Here is a 20,342-nt window from a genome sequence, read left to right on the forward strand (position 1 = left end):
TTCTCAGCAGAGGGTTGGGGAAGATTTAAGAGATGTGGGCTCGATCCCTGGGTCGGGAAGATGCCCTGGAGAAGGAAATGGCAACCCACTCCAGTATTCTTGCCTGGGAAAGTCCATGGACAGAGAACCCTGGTGGGCCACCGTCTATAAGGTCGCAAACAGTCGGACACGACTGAAGCGACCTAGCACGCAGCCCAAGGCGCAATGACTAACTCGAGTAGCCAAACAGACATCTATTTTCACTTCCCTCTTCCCCGGGCAAGGGCACACGCCAGCAAGCCCCCGGCACACCCAGAGGCCTGTGGCGATCATCTGCACATGTGTGTGCCAGGGCTCAGGGTGAGTGAGTGAGGAGGGCTGGCTCAGAGCAGCCAGGGGCCCTGCGGGAGACCTCCTGGCACAGCAGTCGGCAGAGTTCAAGGCTACCTGATACTGCCTGGACCCCACTGCTCAGCGGCTATCATACCCAGATGAGCTATTTAACACCACCTCTGGGCCTCAGTTTATTCATCTGCAAAATGGGGATTAAAAAGGACCGACTTCACGGGGTTCTCAAGAAAATTAAGAGTAAATACAGGTAACACCCTTGGAAGGGTCCTTGGGACACACCGTTCTTCGGCGGTCATTAGCATCCAGGGCACAGGCTGTGATGACCAAGCTCCGCCTTGGGACCCAGGCTGGAAGTCTCTTCCCCACTGGCAGGTGAGCTGAGCCTCAGTGTCCTCATCTATACAGCTACAGCCCTGGGACCTGGCCCACGGGACTCCCAGCAGCACCCGAGATCAGCCTCAGAACCCTGGTAGGCTCGGTTGGTGCCAAGATGCTTGTCCTTGATGTCACTGCCAAAACGGGACCAGTGACTAGGACCGTGCATCTGGATCCCGCATCCCAGGAGCATAAGAGATCTGGAGGAGGCTCGTGGGGGAACCCAAGGGCTTCAAGCTGCGGGCACCTGGGCAAAGCCAGACCCATAGGTTGGGTTCCGCCTCCTCCGCGCGGTGGGACCCCAGGCCTCCCCTTGGCCTCCCAGGGCTTCGGCCTACGTCTCCGTAAAGTGGGCAGGACAGCCCCCGCCCAGGGACACCACAGGCTGGCAGGGCCAGGAGCCGGGCGTCGGTGTGAACGTGTGGAAGAAGCAGGTGGGGTTGCTTGGCTTCTTCCTTGTTTAGTTTTTTTAAAGGTGTCCCCTGAGCTGCACGTGGCCTGGAACCTTCAGGGTGGGAGGCTGAGCCAGGAGAAATGTGCTGTGATGCCCCTAAAATGAGCCTCTCTCTGAAAAGCGACCCAGAACCTTCCTGCCGGGGTGGTCTCTGGCAGAAGAGGCCATGTGGCTGGGGAGGGAAGTCAACTGAAGACCAAGGCTCGGATCGCCTACATCCGGGGATCCCCACTGGGCTCCTAACATGCACGGAGGGGAAGGACAGAAGGAGACGCACAGAGGGGTATGAACGGTGCCCGCTAGGGTGGCAGGGCTCCACAGCCTCTTCTTTCCACTTTCTTTCCATTTTTCTGAATTTCCGAGCTCTTCTACAGTGAGCATTATAAGGAGGGAAGATGAAGATAAGCATTCTCATTAAAATTTTTTTTGATGAGGACCATTTTTAAAGTCCATTGAATTTGTTACGATATTGCTTCTCTTTCATGTTTTGGTTTTTTTGGCTATGAGCATCCGGGCTCTGACCTCCCCGACCAGGGATCAGACCCACAACCACCACCGTGGAAGCCGAAGTCTTAACCACTGGGCTGCCAGGGACGTCCCAAGCATTCTCATTTTTAAAAAGGCTAAACATCACAGGTCGGAGCAGACAGTAGCTGCAAGATGGCGTGGAAAGGCTGGAAGCAGGTGGTAGATCAGAGTTCACAGCCCGGCTCCGCCACGTGCAGCTGTTACAGTCCACCCTCTCCCCCGGCACACCCCATGGAGACCCTGTGCTCCTGAACCCAGAGCTGCGGTGCCTGCGGGTGGAGCTCCCGGCGCACCTGGCCACTGTGGTCACGGTGACGTTCACAGCCCTCCACGTGGGTGGTGGGGTTAGAGCAGACTCTCTTCTCTTGGGGGTCATCTCTGTCTCTAAAAACGACCGCCAGCACTGGACAGGCAGGCAGACCCTCCTAAACACGGCTCTTTCTGGTGATGCTGCACAGAATGGCCAGAAGCACGTTGTGCTTCTTTAATATTTATTTTTATTTGTTAACATTTTATTTGGCTGCACCAGGCCTCTGTTGCAGCACGCAGGATCTTTAGTTTGGGCATGTGGGAGCCAGCTCCCTGACCAGGAATTGAACCTGGGCCCCCTGCATTGGGAACTCGGAGTCTTAGCCACTGGCCTGCCAGAGCAGCCCCCAGGCAGCATTTCTCAAGCGCATTCAGGAAAAGAGAGACCAAAGGACCAGCCCAGCTCTGGCTGTGCCCGCCAAGCAGGTCAAGTTCAGCAACCGGGACCCTGAAGTGCAGCCAGATCCCCACTTGCGTCCACCCCCAGCAGCCCTGCTCGCCACAGCAGGTGCCTTCCAGGCTCTAATTCAAGCAAACCCTTGTCAGTCTGTCCTTCCTCTAGAGGTCAAGGTCCATCTAGCCCAGAGGCCCAGCAGGAAGTCGCCCTCCAGGCTGCAGGCACCTGGCCCTGCTCACTGGCTCTTGAACCTGGCCATGCGTGCTCAGTCGCTTAGTCGTGTCCGACTCTGCAGCCCCGTGGACTGTAGCCCACCAGGCTCCTCCGTCCACGGGGTTCTCCGGGCAGGAATACTGGAGGGGGCTGCCATGCCCTCCTCCAGGGGCTCTTCCCGACCCAGGGGTCGAACCCGAGTCTCTAACGTGTCCTGCACTGGCAGGCGGGTTCTGTAGCACTGGACCACTTCCCACCTCCCACTCCAGTGACTGGCGCCATCCACTCGCCCGAATGAGGCCGAGAGAAATACACAAGCAAGCCTCTCTGATCGTCACCAATCAGGCCAGGAGGGTGAGGACCGGGAAGGCTGGACGCTGGAGGGGGAGTGCAGCTGGGGAGGGGCAGGTGGGCAGGGGCGCAGCAGGCAGAGGGGGGTGAGGCTGCAGACTCACCAGAGGAAGGGGAGACGCCAGCCCGTCCTACCGAGCCAGTCAAGGACCAGGCTCTGGCCCCGGCCTCCCCGCCAGCTCTGGCCTCAGAGGCACCGTGTCCATCTCCTGGAAGCCAGGAAGAAAGTGCTGGACGGAGGTGAGACGGGGGGGACGGGGGGGGGCTCCTGCTGCAGCCACACGCCCCGGAGTCCGTGCGCCACGACCAGAGAAGCCATGGCAAGGAGACGCCTGGGCCCCGCAGTGAGGAGCCCCCGGCCACCATGACCGGAGAAGGCCCGCACACGGCAACGGAGACCAGCATGGCCAAAAGTAACTTTCTAAATGAAATAAAAAAGACCTGTTGTGGCGGGCACTTCCCTGGTGGTCGGGCAGTTAAGACTCCACGCTTCAAAGGCAGGGGCCGAGGGTCAGGGAACCAGGCCCCCACTGGCCGCGTAGTGCGGCCAGAAAACGCCAAGCCCTGTGCTCCGGCTCACAACCCTGAATTGGGAGCTCACGTGTGCAGCCGGAGAAAGCCTATTTTCAAGGAGCACAGGCGACCCTGGGATGCCTACCGCCCCCGTCGGAACTGTCTGCCTCCCTAGGCTGGCTGCTTCCTTTCATTTCAGGGGCTTCAGGGGGACCCACAAACAGGCCACCGCGGAGACGCACTCACTGAACCGAGCCAAGGACCTGCATCTGCCAAGGGCACCTCGCCGAGGAGCCCGGGGGGCTGGGGTGTCCCGGCCACGGGAGGGGGCCACGGGCCCGGCTGGCGACCTCAGCTGCCCCAGGGGTCGTCCGCCCAGAAGGACCAGGGCCAGCAGGAAGGCGCAAACTGCCCCCCAGCTGCAGACTGTGGAGGGCGCCGGTTCACGGGGGCTCTGGAGACACGAGGGGCTCAGCCGAGAAAACGCAGGCGGAGCGACAGCGAGAAGGACACGTCCGGGGCTCAGAGCCTGGACAGAACGCGAAAAGCCGCGTGGGCCACGCTCCGCTGGGGCTGCAGAGGACAGCTCCAGACGCTGAACCTGCAGCTCGCCCTCCCAGCTAGACCTGGGAAGGCACTCACCCTCTGCTCCCCATCACCCATCAGATGCTGGTGCAGGAGGAGACAGTGCCTGTGAGGCCTTAATGGACCTCAGTTCCCTTCCCAGGGCACCCACCGCTCCTGGAGGACAGCGCTGCCCCATTCTGCCAATCGCTTCACTGAGGCCAGGCTGCCCATCCACAAGAACGCCCGCCCTGACCTCCGGGACCCTCACCATCCATGAGATCACACAGTGATCGCCTTGGAAGTGGTCGTCATGGGTGTCTCCTGAGCACTGCTGTGCACCAGACGCCCTGCTTAACATTTCAGCGTCTGCCCAACTGGGTTCCCACAACAGACGAGGCAAAGGGGGCAGAGAGACAGATGCTCTGAGCCGAGTCCCTGGGCTGCGGGCGGGGAGAGCGGCTCTCACAGGATGGCAGCGCGGACCGGGCGTCATGTGGACGGACTGTGGCTGAGGGCGGGGGCGACGGGGCGGGAGCCTCAAGTGCTGGAGGCACAACAGCGCCAGCTCCTCTCCCTGCCCACGGGGCGCCAGGCCACTCAATGGGCTTCCTGCCGCGGGCAGGGGTGAGGCTGGCCAGTGGCTGAGCCTCCGACAATGGAGGCCCTGTCCTTGCCCCAAGTGAGCGTCCCCTCTCCCCACACTGACCTCCTGGGCGTGCCCCGGGTCCAGGATCCCCAGGCAGGACCGGTGGGGGGCAGTCCCCCTCCACAGCCACCCAAAGGAGGCCACCGGGCAGAGGATCCCACCGGGCCCCTGGCGGCAGGCACTCGTGGGGGCTGTTGCTAGGAAACCAGAGCCAGCTTGGAGGAGCTGCTGCCCCCAGAACAGCCCCTCCCCTTCTTTCTCCCCTTCTTTCTCTCCCTCCTCCTCCTGCCCCACCCCAACCCCCCGCCTCCGGCACATTAACCCCTTCGTCCCCAGCAAGCCAGTCCAGGCAGGAGGCCCCAGCCTAAAGGGTCAGGTGAAAAACTGCTGATCGGAGCGTTCTGCACCCTTGGTCACATCCTGGGTGGCCCATGCGATCGGGCCCCAGCACACACACTTGGAAGCCAGCAGAGTACAGCATGGACTCTGCACCACCCTTTCACCTTTCCGCGCCTCAGTTTCCCCATCCTAAGCCCACCTCTTGGGCAGTTTAGTGCCAGTGTGGCTCTAGAACACTCACACCATCAGCAGAGCATTTTCAGGCTGGAAAAAGTGAAAAGTGAAAAGTGAAAGCCGCTCAATCATATCTGACTCTTTGCGACCCCATGGACTATACAGTCTATGGACTTCTCCAGGCCAGAATACTGGAGTGGGTAGCCTTTCCCTTCTCCAGGGGATCTTCCTGACCCAGGGATCGAACCCGGTCTCCCCCACTGCAGGCGGATTTTTTACCAGCTGAGCCACCAGGGAAGCCCAAAAGGCAGCCTCATTGCCTCCTTTCCATAGATGGGGAAGCTGAGGTTCAGACTGGGGAAGCAACTTTTCCAAAGTCACCCGGAAACACGAGGTGGGATGAGGAAGTGGGGGGGCCTGGATCCAGGCCTCCAGTCTGACTCTCTCTGACTCCAATCTGACATAGCTGGATGTGGCAGAAGGACGGACAGCCCAAGCTGCAGAAATGGCCAAGGACCTCCAGATACTGGGCCGCGTGGAGCCTTAGCCACTGGGCCACCAGGAAATTCCCATTTCTGTGGTTTTTAAGACCATCTCTGCGGTCACACTGCCAGCTTGACCTCCCCAGGAGCTCCAGACTTCTGCCCAGAAGCGCACCTGCTCAGCGTTCCATGGTCTACAGGGCATCTTGAACTGGACACCTCACCCAGCTCCTGAGTGCCGCTCTCCCTCCTCCCAGCATCCCACCTCACCCGGGGGCAGTTCCAGCCTGCCGAGGGCGCAGGCTGACCCCGCGGGCCCATCCCTGGCTCCTCTCTCTCTCACACCCACGTGCCACCCATCCGCCAACCTCGGTGGCTCTGCCTTCCTGACGCGTCCAGAATCTGACCACTTCTGGCCACCTCCCCTTCCAGCACCCCATCCAAAGCGCCACCACCTCGGGGGCCATCAGCATAGCCTCCTGACGGGTCTCCTGCTTCCCCTCCACCCCTCGCCCTACACACTCTTCTCAACCAGCAGCCAAGTTGCTCCTCTGCTCAAACCCTCAAATGCCCACTCATTCAGAGTGGAGACTGGGGTTCTCCTTGGCCTACAAGACCCCACCTGAAGAGTCCCTCCTCTCCCTCCCTGACTTGAAATCCTACCTCTCTCCGTAGCTTTTCAGAGTCACCAGGACGCCGTGCAGGCTCTCAAACGCCCCACCTCGTGCCCCACCTCGTGCCTTCGCACTGACTGCTTTGTTTGCTTGTTCTGGCTGTGCCGGGTCTGCACTGCTGCCTGGATCTCTTCCCTGCAGTGTGCGGGCTGCTCACTGGGGGGGCTTCTGCCGCGCAGCACGGGCTCTAGGGTGTGCGGGCTCAGCAGCTGCCGTCCCGGGCTCCAGAGCACAGGCTCAACATGGTGCGGCACGGGCTGTGCTGCCCTGCGGCACATGGGCTCTTCCCGGTCCAGGGATCGAACCCGCGTCTCCTGCATCGGCAGGCGGATCCTTAACCCCTGGACCACCAGAGAAGCCCTGCGCCGGCTGGTCCCTCTGCCTGAAACACTTCCCCGGTTGTGCTCATGGACAACTCCTGCGGCTCCTTGGGGCTCTGCTCCAAGGCCACCGTCAGAGCCCCCTCCAAGCACCCTCTTCTGAAACAGCACATGCTTCCTCTGCCTCTGCTCTCCCGTCTTCACGGTATTTAACGCCTCCAGGCGTCTACACTGGACCAGAACGTGGACATCATCGTTTACATCCACCGCTCCATCCACAGCCCTGGAGCAGCGCCTGACACACAGCGGACCTCGACACACACTCGCTCAGCGAGTGAGGCAAGGCCGGTCCACGCCAGCCCCGAGGCCAGCTCCACCTCCACCCTCAGGGGCGGGGAGGAGGCGGCCGAGCCCCGGGGGACCCCTACGCCAGGCCCACCCGCAACCAGCCTCAGCCAGGACGGCCCCTCCCAGGAGAACTGCATAGACAGACTCGGGGCCAAGCCGGGCAGGAGGCAGCTCCCCGAAACCCATCTGGGAAGAGGCGCGGGGCCCGCGCCAGGCGGTGATCGGACGAGGGGTGGGGTGGGAGGGACTATTGCTACAAACTCGCTCCCAAAGACCAAGTTCTTGCTCCGGTGAGTCTGGTGCACGTGGCCGAGAGAGGGGACAGGACCCTGAGGCCGCAGTGGCTGCAGCCCTCAGCCACTCCGGCGGGCAGATGAGGGGCCCTGGCACCCGCCTGGCTCTCCTGGGAAGGGCCACACAGTCCCCACGGGCAGTCTGCCCTAGTGCAGGCAGCCTCCCGGTCGAGGCCCACAGGGGTCCACTCTGGCTCCAGCCTCTTCTTCTGACCGAAGCTCCGCCTCCCTCAGGGAAGAGGCTGTCACTTTGTCCCATAGAGAGCTCTGGGCAGGAAGAAATAACCCGTGCAGAACTCGGAGCTAAAAATAGCTCAGCCCACCCCAGCAAGGCGAGGCAAGCTGTCTGGGCAGCATCTGGGGTCTCCTGAAATGTCCCGTGCGGAGCTCCAGGGGACCCAGAGGCCCAGCACTTCAGATTCAAGCCACCTCCTTAACTACGTGCCACAGCCTCCCCCAGGGAAGATTCTAGGAGCTCCCTGTCCTCCGCATCTGTCAGGGAGGCACAGAAAACCCCATCCTCCCACCAAGCTCCAAAGGGGGCAGGGCACCCACGAGGGATGGAATCAGCCCATTTTACAGAGGAGGAAACTGAGGTTCAGGGACGTAAAGAGATCCGTCCGCGGTCAAGAAGGTCATCAGAGGCCGAACCGTGATGAAGCCCCAGGTGGAGACATCCAGCCACGTCTTTCCCACACCTTTGCAGTGAACGTCAGGCCTCCCAGAGGTGCTGCCTGGGGCTCAGGGCGGAAAGCAGAGGAGGCTGGGCTGGGAAAGGCAGTGGCTTCAACCATGAAACAGATTCGCCCTGAAGCCTGCTGTCCTGGGATGGACTCAAGGCCCAGACTCTGACCCCACGGGGACCGTCCCAAACACGAGTCCTCTTTCGTGACCAGCTTTGAGCACAGCTGTGCCGGTGCTCAGCAGACCCGTGACTGGACTCCTGGAGGGCGGGGTAACTCAGACGCCGCCTGTAGCCCATCACACAGAGGACGCCTGTGCCCCATCACTGCCCTTCTGCCCTTGGCACGGAACCCGCACAGGCGCCATGAGCTCCGAGCCGCTGCTGCCCAGAGGGAACGAGGCACCTTGCACCCAAGGCGCTCCCACCCTGAGGCGACCTCTGGCCCTGTAGGGTGTCCTCTGGGAGCCCCTTTTTGCTGCAATCAGGCCGCAAGTGCTGTTTCTATTTTTCTTTATTTTCGGTTGCTCCGGGTCTTCGCTGCTGGCACAGACTTGCTCTAGCTGCCCTGAGTGGGGCTGCTCTTCACTGCACAGGCTTCTCACCGCAGGGGCTTCTCGTTGCAAGGGCTCAGCAGTTGCTGCTTGAGGGCTCTGGAGCTCAAGCTCAGTAGTTAATGGCACTAACAGTAGTACTCACTCAGCTAACAGTGGCGGTACACAGGCAGCAGGAGGGATCTTCCCAGACCAGGATCGAACCTGTGTCCCCTGCATTGGCAGAGTCCGATCCACTGTACCGCCCGGGAAGTCCCAGGTGTGGTTCTGAGGACAGTGACTGGCTCTTCACTTCCTCACCATGACACAAAGATGTTATTTCACTGTTCTGATCCCTGGTTCCCTCTTCCATAGGAAAACTCTAAAAACCCCCACTGCAAACAGTTTTTATAAGGATTAAATGAGATATCCCTGGTGGCTCAGACAGTAAAGTATCCGGCTGCAATGCAGGAGACCCGGGTTCAATCCCTGGGTCAGGAAGATCGCCTGGAGAAGGGCATGGCTACCCACTGCAGTATTCTTGCCTGGAAAATCCCATGGAGAGAGGAGCCGGGCAGGCTACAGTCCATGGGATTGAAAAGTCAGACACGACTGAGCGACTAACACTTTAACTTTAAATGAGATAATAATTCACATAAAATGCCTTGATGAGAGCCTGGAATTCAGTAGGTACTCAACAAATGTTTGTTGAATAAATGAATGAGCACCTCCCTCTAACTGGACAGCAGCCCCATCTACAAGAAGGGGGGAGTGTGTCCCAGGCAGAGCTGAGTGGTCCCTGGGCCCTCCCCATCACTGTCCTCGGGAGCCTTCCTGGGTTAGTGAGAGCCAGGTGAGAAGGGGCAGCCCCTCTCGTAGTATCTAACCATGCAAGGCCCCCACTGAGGGCCAGGGCTGCCCACGGACGGGCTCAGGGACCGCCTGGCCCGGCCCTGAGGCTCACACTCGGCACCACAAAGTTTCCACCTGCCTCCTCCCCTTTTAAAGTCAAGGTCCCAGGGACCTCCCCAGGGGTCCAGTGCTTAAGAAAGGCTCTGCTCACAGTGCAGGGGGCCAGTCACGTTCCCAGTCAGGGAACCAGATTCTGTGCATTGCAGTGAAGATCCTGCGCGTTTCAGCCAAGACCCTGTGTGCTGCAACCAAGAGCAGGCACAGCCAAATAACAGGCCAAGATTCCAGAAAGGGGGGTCATAGTTAGGAAAGGAGAGGACCCCAAAAGAAACAGCGGCGCTGAGTTTGCTTAGTTGGGGTGAAACACGGTGACCACTGACGCCAGGGAGACAGTCCAGCTGCCTAAACGCTGTGGTCGCGGGCCGGGGCGGCCTCGCAGCCCACTGCGGAGGAGCCCTTATGCAAAGCACCCCGGCCGGAGACTCGGCCTGCAGAGAGCTGCAGATATCAGGGTGCTGTCCTTGCTTGAACCCAAGTGCTAAACTCAGGGAGAGCAAGCCCCCTCCAGGCAACCAGCTCACAGTGAGTCCCCCGCCCGCCTGCCCGTGGCTGTCACTTGGCACTGTATCAGGAGCATCCTCCACTGACCTGTGGGAAGAGACGGACCTGGACAGGCAGGATCCAGGGCTCTCCTCCCTGCTTGCAGCCAGCACACCGAACAGGAGCTCCACAACGCCACTCTGGCCTCGGGGGGCGGGGTGGACGCCTCACCAGGTTCACCTGAGGTCTGTCCTGTGGCCAAGGTCTCGGTCAGGAGCAGAGACAGCATCTCCTTTCCCATGAGGATGCAAGCCAGGAAGTGAGTGATGAAGGGCCCACCTTCTACACGTGTACCACGTTAGACCTGGCTCCAGGCCCCACACCCTCTCTGGGGACCTAACAGCATTCACGGGAAGGGTGGGAAAGCCACGCCTTTTTTTTTTTTAGCCCAGCTGGTCTTTGCTGTGATTTAGTCGCCCTGAGGCAGGTGGGATCTGAGTTCCCTAACAACCCCTGCACTGGGGGGCAGATTCTTAACTACTGGACCACCAGGAAGGTTCCCAGGAAAGCCAGTCTTTATCTCTCTGGATCCATCCAACAATATCTCTTAATCATTCCACAAAAATTGACTGAGCACTACCGCATGCCAGGTACCATGTAAAGTTCTGGGGATTCGGTTCCTGCCTCCCTGAAGTCCACAGCCCCACAGGCAGGCAGAGGCTAAACAATCACACAAATCCATACATCGTTATGGGCTTTCCTGATGGCTCAGCAGCCAAAGAATCTGCCTGCAATGCGGGAGACCCAAGAGACGCAGGTTCGACCCCTAAGTGGAAAAGATCCCCTGGAGGAGGAAAATGGCAACCCACTCCAGTATTCTTGCCTGAATAATCCCATGGACAGAGGAGCCTGGCGGGATATAGTCCGTGGGGTCGCAAAGAGTTGGAGACGACTGAGCAACTGACACGCACGCACGCATACACGCTTACACACCAGGGTGTGCAGGGTGTACGGACGCATACACATGCGCTAAGGGGCAGAGGAGAGCACCAGGGCCTAACTGAGACTGAGGGCACAGTCCAACATTCCGACTCAGCCCTCCAAGGACTGATGCTGGTCCCATGGGCTCCACGTGGTCACTGGACGACCTGCCCTACGTTGTAGCTGCTCAGAACAAGAGGACGCGGGCCTGGCGTTGGCCCCGTTCATTTCGCCAGAGGCTCCGCCCCTGGGCCGAGGCACACAACTGCTCCAGCCTCCAAGGGCCCTCCCACCTCCCAACGGATGTTTGGGTTTTAAGCCAAACCCAAGGAATACAGGATGTTGTGGGCGCTTTTTTTTATCTTTTTTGCTTTTTTTGGAGGGAGGCAGTATTGGATTTCAAATTTTCCATTCCGTTTGGCTTACACAATTACAGTTTTACGGATCCAGCTAAGGCAGTGGTTCTCCACAGGGTGACTTTGCCCCCCAGGGACATGTGGCAACATCTCGCGGCATTTTTGTTGTCACAGCTGGGAGGGAGGGGGAGGTGAGTGGCATGCAGGGGGCAGAGGCCAGGGATCTCCGCGCAGCCCAGCCCCCGCAACAGAGACTCGTCCGGCTCAGGCGTCGACAGGGCCAAAGCAGAAAACCCTGGTCACGGGGCATCTGGTCAAGCCCTCTGAAGATCAGAGCAGACCCCGGCCTGTTAATTCAGGGTTGCCTTACTGTCATCAGTCACAGGGACGCAGAGACCAAAATCACCGCCACCAGTTTCCATGGCAGATAATACGAGGCTCCAAGTCTCTAAAGGACCTGCACTGTTTTCATGGATCTCGGAGCAGAGACTGGGGACAGAGACCATGACCTGCTTCTCCGTGGGCCTCCACCACCTGGCATGGCATCCGGAATACGGGAAGTGGGCAGAGGGGCAGGAAGCGGGGAGAGAGGGCAGCCTCTTCAAAGAGAGGACCACGGCTCATCCCTCCCGGGCTCAGCACCCAGCACTGCTTCTGGCACCTAGCAGCCACCTCCGATTTCACAAACAAACCACCAGACAGAGAGCTGTCCCAGGCCAGGGGCGAGGCCCCCTCCCCTCTGACCCCCCAGCTGAGCACATGGCTTATTCACCAAGCACCTTCCGTGAGCTGGGTGCAGGCACGGCCCCACTGGACTGGCTCAGTGCTAAGAAAGATGGACACAGCCCCAAGCCCTCAAAGCTCGCAGTCTAGCAGGGGAAGGTGAACTGAATGGGCATCCACGGTCGAAAGTAGGCGGGGGGCTTCGGCAGGGGAGACCTGGGGGCCTGGGGAACTCCTGGGAGTGTCCCTGAACACAGATAGGGGGTTGATGCTCCTTGAAACAGTGAACAAAAGCACATACAGTTCATCTCTGCACGCCTTGGAGCAGGGAGCAGGAGGGAAGGAGGGAGGGAGGTGGAAAGGGGGCTTCCAGTGGGAGTCAGGGGCCCCTCCGCGGCCCTGACTCACCTCTCCCCAGAGACCTGGCCCAGGAACTCATCCCTGAAGGCAGAACCGAGCGGCTGGAATCCAGGGCCCAGGCACTAGGCCCAGTGACATCAAGGAGCCAGTACCAAAATCAGCATCACAACACATAACATGCAATTATTCCTACTAAGGGCCCAGACCGATTCCAAGCCCTTCACTCCTATGATCACGTCAATCTTTATAACAACCTTTCAAGAGAGGAATTATTATCACTCCCATTTTACAGACTGGGAAACAGAGGCACAGAGAGGGTAAGAAAAGGGCTCAAGGTCACGCGGCCAACACAAGGGGGAGCTGGGGTTGGATCCCAGGCCACTTGGTTGCAGGGCTGTGCCTGGAACCCCTGTGACAGTCCCACCTTCGTCCCTCAGCCTCGCGCAGCCACCCTGCACTGGGCTGCCATGCTGTCTGGGAAGCACTCAGGTGAGCGGCTGGGACCGGGAGGACCCCACTCGGGGGGCGCTGGTGGGACGGGGGCCCAGGGGCAGCACATCAAGAGGAGAAGCTGGGGGACCGGTGGACACAGTGCTCCAGCCAGGGCCCCGGCGAGGGGTCTAGACACGCTGTCCCAGCAGAGCCTCAATGAGGGGGCCCCTCCCGAGGCAGCGGGACGCAAACACGGTAAGTCTCGCGGGGCGTCCTCAGCCAGAATCTCCTGGGGCTGAGGACAGGCAGGTTCCCAAGAGACCAGGGATCCACCCTCACCCCTTCAGCCCCCAGCCCAGCCCTGGAGCAGGCCCCCAGGCAGGGACGGCCGAGACTCAGGCCCCACTGTGCCTGCTGGGTACCAGCCAGCGCCCTCCCCTCTGCTGTGGGGAGGGCCACCAGACATCAGGCCGAGCCTGGCAGGACCCCCCCGGGGCAGGCAGCGTCCACTCCCCCCAACCCGCCTCCTTACAGGGCGCCCGCCGATCAGAGCAGGCTGGGTGACCTGCTGCGATTCGCAGCGCCCGTTCCGCCACTGGCTCTCAGTCAAGCATCTTGTGTTTTTCCACAATCAGTCACTCTCAGAAGAGGGGGATCTGTGAGGACTAAAATACAACCTGCCAGCCAGGCAGTAATTCCTTCTTGAGGATGCCAGCAGATGGGTGGGTCAGAGCACAAGCCTGGAAACCAGGCAGCCCTGACTCCAAACCCCGACGCCACCACCCAGCAAACCTGTGACTTGACCTCCGTAAGCCTCAGTTTACTCATCTGCAAACTGGGTATAATGACACCCCTGAGAACCAATTAGGTAATACACTCATTCATTCATTCAATCAATCAATTCATGCTGAGCACCCCTGTGAGCCAAGTACCGTTCTAGGTGCTTGGGATACAACAGTGAACGAAAAAGAAAAAGCCTCCTTGCCTGATGGACCTACTGAGCCCAGCACCGCGCTGCCCACCGAGCCGCCGTCCCACACCACGTGCTCGTGTCTGGATTCCTCCTTCGGCAGAAGACTCACTGTCTCCCAACACGTGTTAGTGCGCTAGTCGCCCAGGTGTGCCCGACGCTTCGTGACCCCACGGGCTGTAGCCCTACCAGGCTCCTCTGTCCAGGCAAGAATGCTGCAGTGGGTAGCCATTTCCTGCTCCAGGGGACCTTCCCAACCCAGGGATCGAGCCCGGATCTCCCACATTGCAGGCAGACTCTTTACAGTCTGAGCCACCAGGGTGGTCTCCCATCAGAAAGGTCCAAACCTGCCCTCATTCCGCCCTGCGGAGTTTCCCAGGACAAGGCTCCTCCCTGCTGCATGGACGCTCATAAGCTGGCCCTCCTTCCAAGTGTCCATCGCTAGGAGGTGTTCCAGGCCGCCACCGTCCCCCTCTTTAGCTCAGCAAACACTTCTTGGGTGCCCACTACACGCCAGGGGATGAACGACCTGGGATATGACCTGAGTCGTACGTCCTCCTCACCAAGGTCAGGGCACACAGGGGAACATGGCAGGCTCAGCTCCCCCGGACACTGACTCACACTGCTCACGCGCATGGACGATCAAGGCCATCCCTCCAGAATTAGGTCCTGCGCTTTCCTGCTCACAAGCGTGAAATCCAAGTGACAGGAATTGACAGGGAAGCCCGGCAACTGCTCTCACTAGCAGGGACTCAAACTTAGACTCACTGGATTGCTGAGCTTCTAGTACAACCAGGAGCCGGGTGTGGGGCTTCACATGCGCTTTGGGATGGACCAGCCGGGTCCCCATGGGACGGGCCGCTCTCTCTCGAGGCTCCCAGGGGACAGCAGCTGAGTCTGCTCGCTGCTCTACCCGAAAGGCCCAGCGCCAGACCTGGCAGCTAACAGGGGTTCAATAAATGTGGGTGGGACTGAACCAAGCCAGAGAGCGGGGGCTCAGAGAAGCACAGTGACCTGCCCGAATCAGGCAGTCAGAGAGCAGAGAGCCTCTGCCCGCCACCCTCCGAACGCCCTCAGGTTTGAGCCCGTGCCGCCCAGCAGCACCCACCCCGGACATGTATCCTGGGGCAAAAGCCACCGCCCCTCCAGGCCCCGAGAAAGCACAGGGAGCACCACGGGAGACCTTATTAAGGAAAAGTAAAGAAAGGAACACCCGAAGCGTGCTGGCGGAGGCAGGGCCAGCCTGTGAGTCATGCGGCCCAGAATATCCGGGTCACAGCTGGCTCCGGGGCAGGCTGGGGGGCCGAGGCCCCAGCAACTGATGGAGCAGCGTCAGGACCTGTGGGCCTCGGGTGAGGGGTCAGGCAGGCTCTGCCACCAACTCCCACCAGTGCTGGACAAGTCACTTCCTCTCCCACACTTCTGACTGTCTTGGTCTGGGAAAAGGGCCAAGGGTCTGGGGCTGCCACTGCCCACAGGGCTGGGGCTGAGGGGGGAGGGCCAAGCCAAAGGCAGCCTTCCGCTCCCTCCTGGACAAAGCTTGACCCACATCCCCCCGTCCCGCTGGGGAGTGGACCCCTCTTCCACCCCATCCCCGATTCCTGCAGGACAACCCCATGCTCTGGGGCTGTGGGCATCGCTGGGAAGCCCCTTTCAGACCGGCGGGTCACTCTCAGCCTGAGAGACTACCCCCTGAGGGCCTGACGAGGGTGGGCAGCTGAGCACCGACTTTATACCAGGAGCTCTGGGAACAGTCTCACCCCCTTCACAATGGCCCGATGAGGCACGAGGCATGGTTCCCATCTTTCAGAGGGAGCCGTGGAAGCTAAGCCAGACAAGGCACTGCCTGAACCCACACAGCTAGCAAGACCAGGCCCCAAACCCCTAATCCTACGTCCTCATTCCTAGTCGTGGGTCAGCTCCTGGAGGACAGGGATGGGGGGCCCTGGGTGTTCCCCTTATACAGGGACCTCAGGAGAACGCTTGCGTAATTGGCCGGGCGGTTAATCCCACAGCCCCACCCAGGGCCCCGGAGAGCTCTGTATGTTGCAAAGAGGAAGAGCTCCCTGGGATCCTACCGCAGAATCCCTGCGTGCACGTGTCCTGGGCCCAGTCCTGCCAGGGATCCCACGCCAGCCTGCCCCCACCTGGCAAAAGGAGACGCTGAGGCCCCGGCTCAGAGGAGCCAGGGAGCAAACCTCAATACCTTGGCGTGGCCCCCGGAAGAGCAGAGAAACCGCCAGGGGCCCAGTGTAGAGAAAGCACGGCTTTGCCGGGAGACCCTCCCAGCCCAGCTCCAGGCACCCCCGGCCGTGCAAACCCAGGCAGGCCTCCTGTCTGTGCCAAGCCTCGGTTTCTTCCCCATTGTGAACCAGACACCGCTGCTGCTGACCACGGGACAGGAGTGTCAGGCAAACGCGGTCACGGTCACGGGGAACGGAGCACGTGCCCTTTCTCGCACCGCAGGGTGCTCGCCCATCCCGCCCGGCCCGTCGGCGGGCGGGAGCTCAGAACCTGGCAGTCCTCCAGGCAGCCAGCCCAAACAGGTTTTCCCCGGGAGTAGATTTCGTGGTTAATATTCACCTGCTTATGACCCAAATCTTCTAGGGCATCAGGCCTGCCCGAATCACTCAGCCCTGAGAAGTCAAACCAAGCAGGGAAGTGAAGTGGGAGGAGGAGGGAGCCGAGGCCAGGAGGGGTGTTGGACCCCAATCCCTCCAGGCCCCCAGACCCAGGCTGGCAGGGGAAGGAAGGTCCCTCCCATGAGCCCTACAGACCAGCGAGAACTCCCGCCTGCAGCAGCCAGCTCTGAAGGCTCCAAGCCCGTCAGATGATGATCCATTTCCAAAAGACCCCAGAAACCGGTGCGGGCCTGTGGAGGGGAGGCCGGGACCAAGGATGTCGTTGCGGCTGTGAGACTGACCCGCCTCCCCCGACCCTTTCTCGGTCTGGAAGCCGTGCCCTATGTCATCCGCCTGGGACCCTCCCATCTACATTTTGAACCTTAACACAAGCCAACTTCAGGGAGATCTTCCAAGAAGCCCACTGGGAGAGCCAGCCACTCACCCCTCTGAGAGACTAACACTCCAGACTGGAATCATTTGCTCTGTTTCCTGACTCCCCCAGCAGACAGTGAGCTCCTTGCGGGCAGAGACCATGCTTTCCATGTCTGTCTTTCCAGTGCCCAGTGCAGCCCTCAGCACATGGTAGAGATTCAAGAGTGACGGACAGATGGATAAATAAACGGGTGGATTAGCAGATCTATGGATGGATGGATGGATGAATACATGGATGGGTGGATGGGTAGATAAAATGATAAATGAATGAAAAATGACAGGAGTCCACAAGTAGTGACCCAAGGCCACTGGTCTCAGGGCTCTACTTCAATCTGGAGTTTACCCGGAAGGCCAGAGGAAGAGATGGTTGGATGGCATCATCGACTCAGTGGACATGAGTTTGAGCAAGCTCTGGGGGATAGTGAAGGACAGGGAAGCCTGGCGTGCTGCAGTCCACGGGGTCGCAAAGAGTCAGACACAACTGAGCGACTGAGCAACAACAACCAGCTCTGCCCAGGTACTTAGTCTGACCCAGTCATTTTCTAGACACGTTTCCCCATTGGCTGGACATCCCTATGTGATCACTCTGTCCCCTGCACCAGGCTGTAGCACACGTGATGTAATGTCCAAGACTGCGTCTGACCTAACAGTTATGTCCTCAATGCCTTCCCCGGGCCTAGACTACAGCATCAGAGAACGAGAAACAACTGAAAAAAAAGACCTGGAGAGCTTTGTAAACATGGTGACTTCCCATCGCAGCCAAGATCTGCTGGTTTAGAATCACTACGGGTGAGACTCAAGAATTCGCATTTTGTTCAAAAGCTTCCTGGAGATTCTGATAATGGCCAGGCTTGGGAAATGCCAGCCTGTAGGAAGCAGAGTAGCTGGCTACCGAAGGCTGTGACCAAGGAAGGGGGCAACACAGGACAGGGTCACGCGGAGCCGTCAGCAAGCCTGGCAGGTTGTCACTCTCCTAAGCCTTTTTCAAAGTGTGGCCCCTGAACTACTGACTTCAGAACAACCTGAATGAGAGGGGGACTTTTTAAAATGCAGATTCTAAGGTCCAAGCTTGCAGTCTCCTGGGGTAAGACTCGAGAATCGGCACTCTCTGCAGGCTGTCGGGGCGAAGGTGGCTCGAGTGGATGAGAATTACTGACTCCCGGTCCCCAGGGTGCTCAGGGCACCTGCTTGCGTCTGGCACCTTCAAGCACATCTAACCTCCTGAGAGAGAAAAGTTCGCATCTGCACATCTGAGGAGTTCCCTGTGGCCTCGCGGTTAGGACTCTGGGCCCAGGTTCAATCCCTGATCCAGGAAGCAAGATCCTGCAAGCCGCATGGCGCAGTCAAAAAGAGAAAACCAGGGCATCTTGGATGATGATTCCAAGAACCCAGTAAGGGAAGGCATGAGGCCAAAAGGTACCAAATGTGCCCATTCCTACGGACTTCCCTGGTGGTCCAGTGGTTAAGAATCCATGCTTCCACTGCAGGGGACACAGGTTCGATCCCTGGTCAGGGCGCTATCCTGCATGCCACGTGGTCAAAAAAACCAAAAAGCAAATGTGCCCGCTCCCCAGAACATCAGCTCTAAAGGGGACCAACAAAGCAGTACACCCAGCCTCGGATCATACAGATGTGGGACCTGAGCCCGGGAGGCCTGCGTCTCGTCCACGGTCGGCAAAGAGCAAGGGCGGAGCCAGCCCAGCAGCCAGGGGGCCTTGCTGCAGTCTCCCCCACAGCCAGGCCGCCTGCCTCCCCTCCTCCGAGCCTGCTCCCGGGTGAGCCGGGCAGCAGCTGCCGGCCTGGGCACCTCAGCCAGTTGTGCAGCCCCTGGAACACCGTGTGGCTTTACTTGGAAGACTCCTGCCGTCTCCGGATGGTGATAAAGCACCTCGGGCTCCAGGGAGGAGGGGGCCTCAGGGAAAGGCAGGAGCAGAAACAGTCTGGTGTGGGTCCCGGGGAGACTGGAGAGGGGCTCGTTATCACAGCTCAGTAAGGCGGCCCCCCAAACAGTGCCTGAGTTTGAACCGTCCCGGGGAACCACCACCATCAGTGTTTCTCAGTCTGCCCAAGTGCTCTGGGGGACACCTGCGTCCTGAAATATGCTGATAGATTCTCACCGCAAAACAACAAAGGGTTCAGTGGTCAGACCATGAAGCACCAGAGTAGAAATCAAAGTTCTCAACTTCAGCGTCTGCTTAAATCACGACACAGATGAAGAAACGTGGAGGCCGAGAGGATTACAGGCCGGGGGGGGCGGGGGGACGAGCCTGCAGCCCGCCTCGAGGGTCCGCAGGGCACCCTCTCAGGAAGACAAGAGGACAGACTGCAGACACGGCGAGGGAAGGGGAGGCTGCGATGAACGGGGAGACGGGCACACACACACTGCCCCGTGTAAGACAGCCAGACAGTGGGAGGCTGCTGTGCGACACAGGGGGCTCAGCTCGCTGCTCCGGGGTGGCCTGGGGGCAGGACGGGCGGTGGGAGGCAGGCTCAAGGCTGAGGGATGCGCGTATGCGTGCAGCTGACTCACACTGTTGGGCAGCAGGAACTAACACAACACTGCAAAGCAATTATATATTAATTAAGAAAGAGGGAACTGCAGCAGAAATCCTCTAAAAAATGATTCCTCTCATTTACTATCATTGTTCTTGCTCTTGATCTTCTGATGGGAGGCTGGTGGGGGGCAGGGGGAGGGGCTGGGCAGGAACTCATCCCTGTGAGCCCGGCCAGGAGGCGAGGCTGAGAATCCAGCTCCCCACTCCTCTGCTGTTCTTGGGACCTGGGGCAGATCACACTGCCCTTCTCCAGACTAAGATGTCCCGTATGCAAAACCAGGAGCTGGGACTAGAAAATCCCAGGAGGCCCTTCCAGTCCTAAACCCCACTGTCCTACCCTCAGCCCCCACTTCCCCCCAGCTCCCCCTGGACTCTAAACAGTCGAAGCCTGCGCTCTAGGGCTGGGCTGCCAGTGAGGCCGAGCTCTGGCCAACAGTGGGCTAAGCACGGTTTTGCTCTCCCGGCCGTGGTCCCTTCAACATCTTCACTGTGACTCATCCAGCGAGTGTTTGCAGATCGCGCCCCCATCACCGCTGCTCCAGGGTGGCTGGAAGGGGTGGGGCCCAGAGGACGGGTTTTGCCCAAAGCTCCATATGATGGGCTGAGAGGCAAAACGATCCCACACAGACCCTCAGCGCTGCGCCTGGGCATTTAAGTCCAGCCCTCACATACAGGTAACCATGGCGTGGCCCTCGGGAAAGCTGGCCAGCCTCTTTAGACCTCAGTTTTCCCATCTGCAGTGCAGCCAGAAATACCTCCCTGCCTGTTATCAGGGTGCTTGCCATTCAGTTGTACACAAAGCGGCCTGCCCTGGGCCGGGCACACAGCGGCACCCCATCAGTGCTCACACCATAAGCTGCTATCTAACTATAAGGCTCCCTGAGTGGTTTTCTCAGTTCAACCTCCCCCTTCCCCTCAAGGGACACAGG

At 59.6% G+C, this 20,342-nt stretch overlaps 1 protein-coding gene across 33 annotated transcripts in view; it reads right to left on the bottom strand.

Moving 5' to 3' along the window:
* Window positions 1–20,342, bottom strand: part of ARHGEF10L (Rho guanine nucleotide exchange factor 10 like) — a 155,125-nt gene that overhangs the window by 111,803 nt on the left and 22,980 nt on the right. For 2 of the 33 annotated variants that reach the window (XM_081580907.1, XM_081580909.1), the window contains exon 1: window positions 4,744–4,896. The exons of 30 other annotated variants lie outside the window; for them this stretch is intronic. The gene's annotated coding sequence lies outside the window, so the exon portion shown is untranslated. Of the gene's footprint in view, window positions 1–4,112; window positions 4,314–4,743; window positions 4,897–20,342 lie in introns of those variants that run through there. One more of the 33 variants, XM_081580908.1, reaches the window with a different exon arrangement.

This window comes from Giraffa tippelskirchi, chromosome 3 (assembly GCF_054371585.1).
Source record: "Giraffa tippelskirchi isolate mGirTip1 chromosome 3, T2T-mGirTip1v1.2.pri, whole genome shotgun sequence".
NCBI classification, from domain to species: Eukaryota; Metazoa; Chordata; class Mammalia; order Artiodactyla; family Giraffidae; genus Giraffa; species Giraffa tippelskirchi.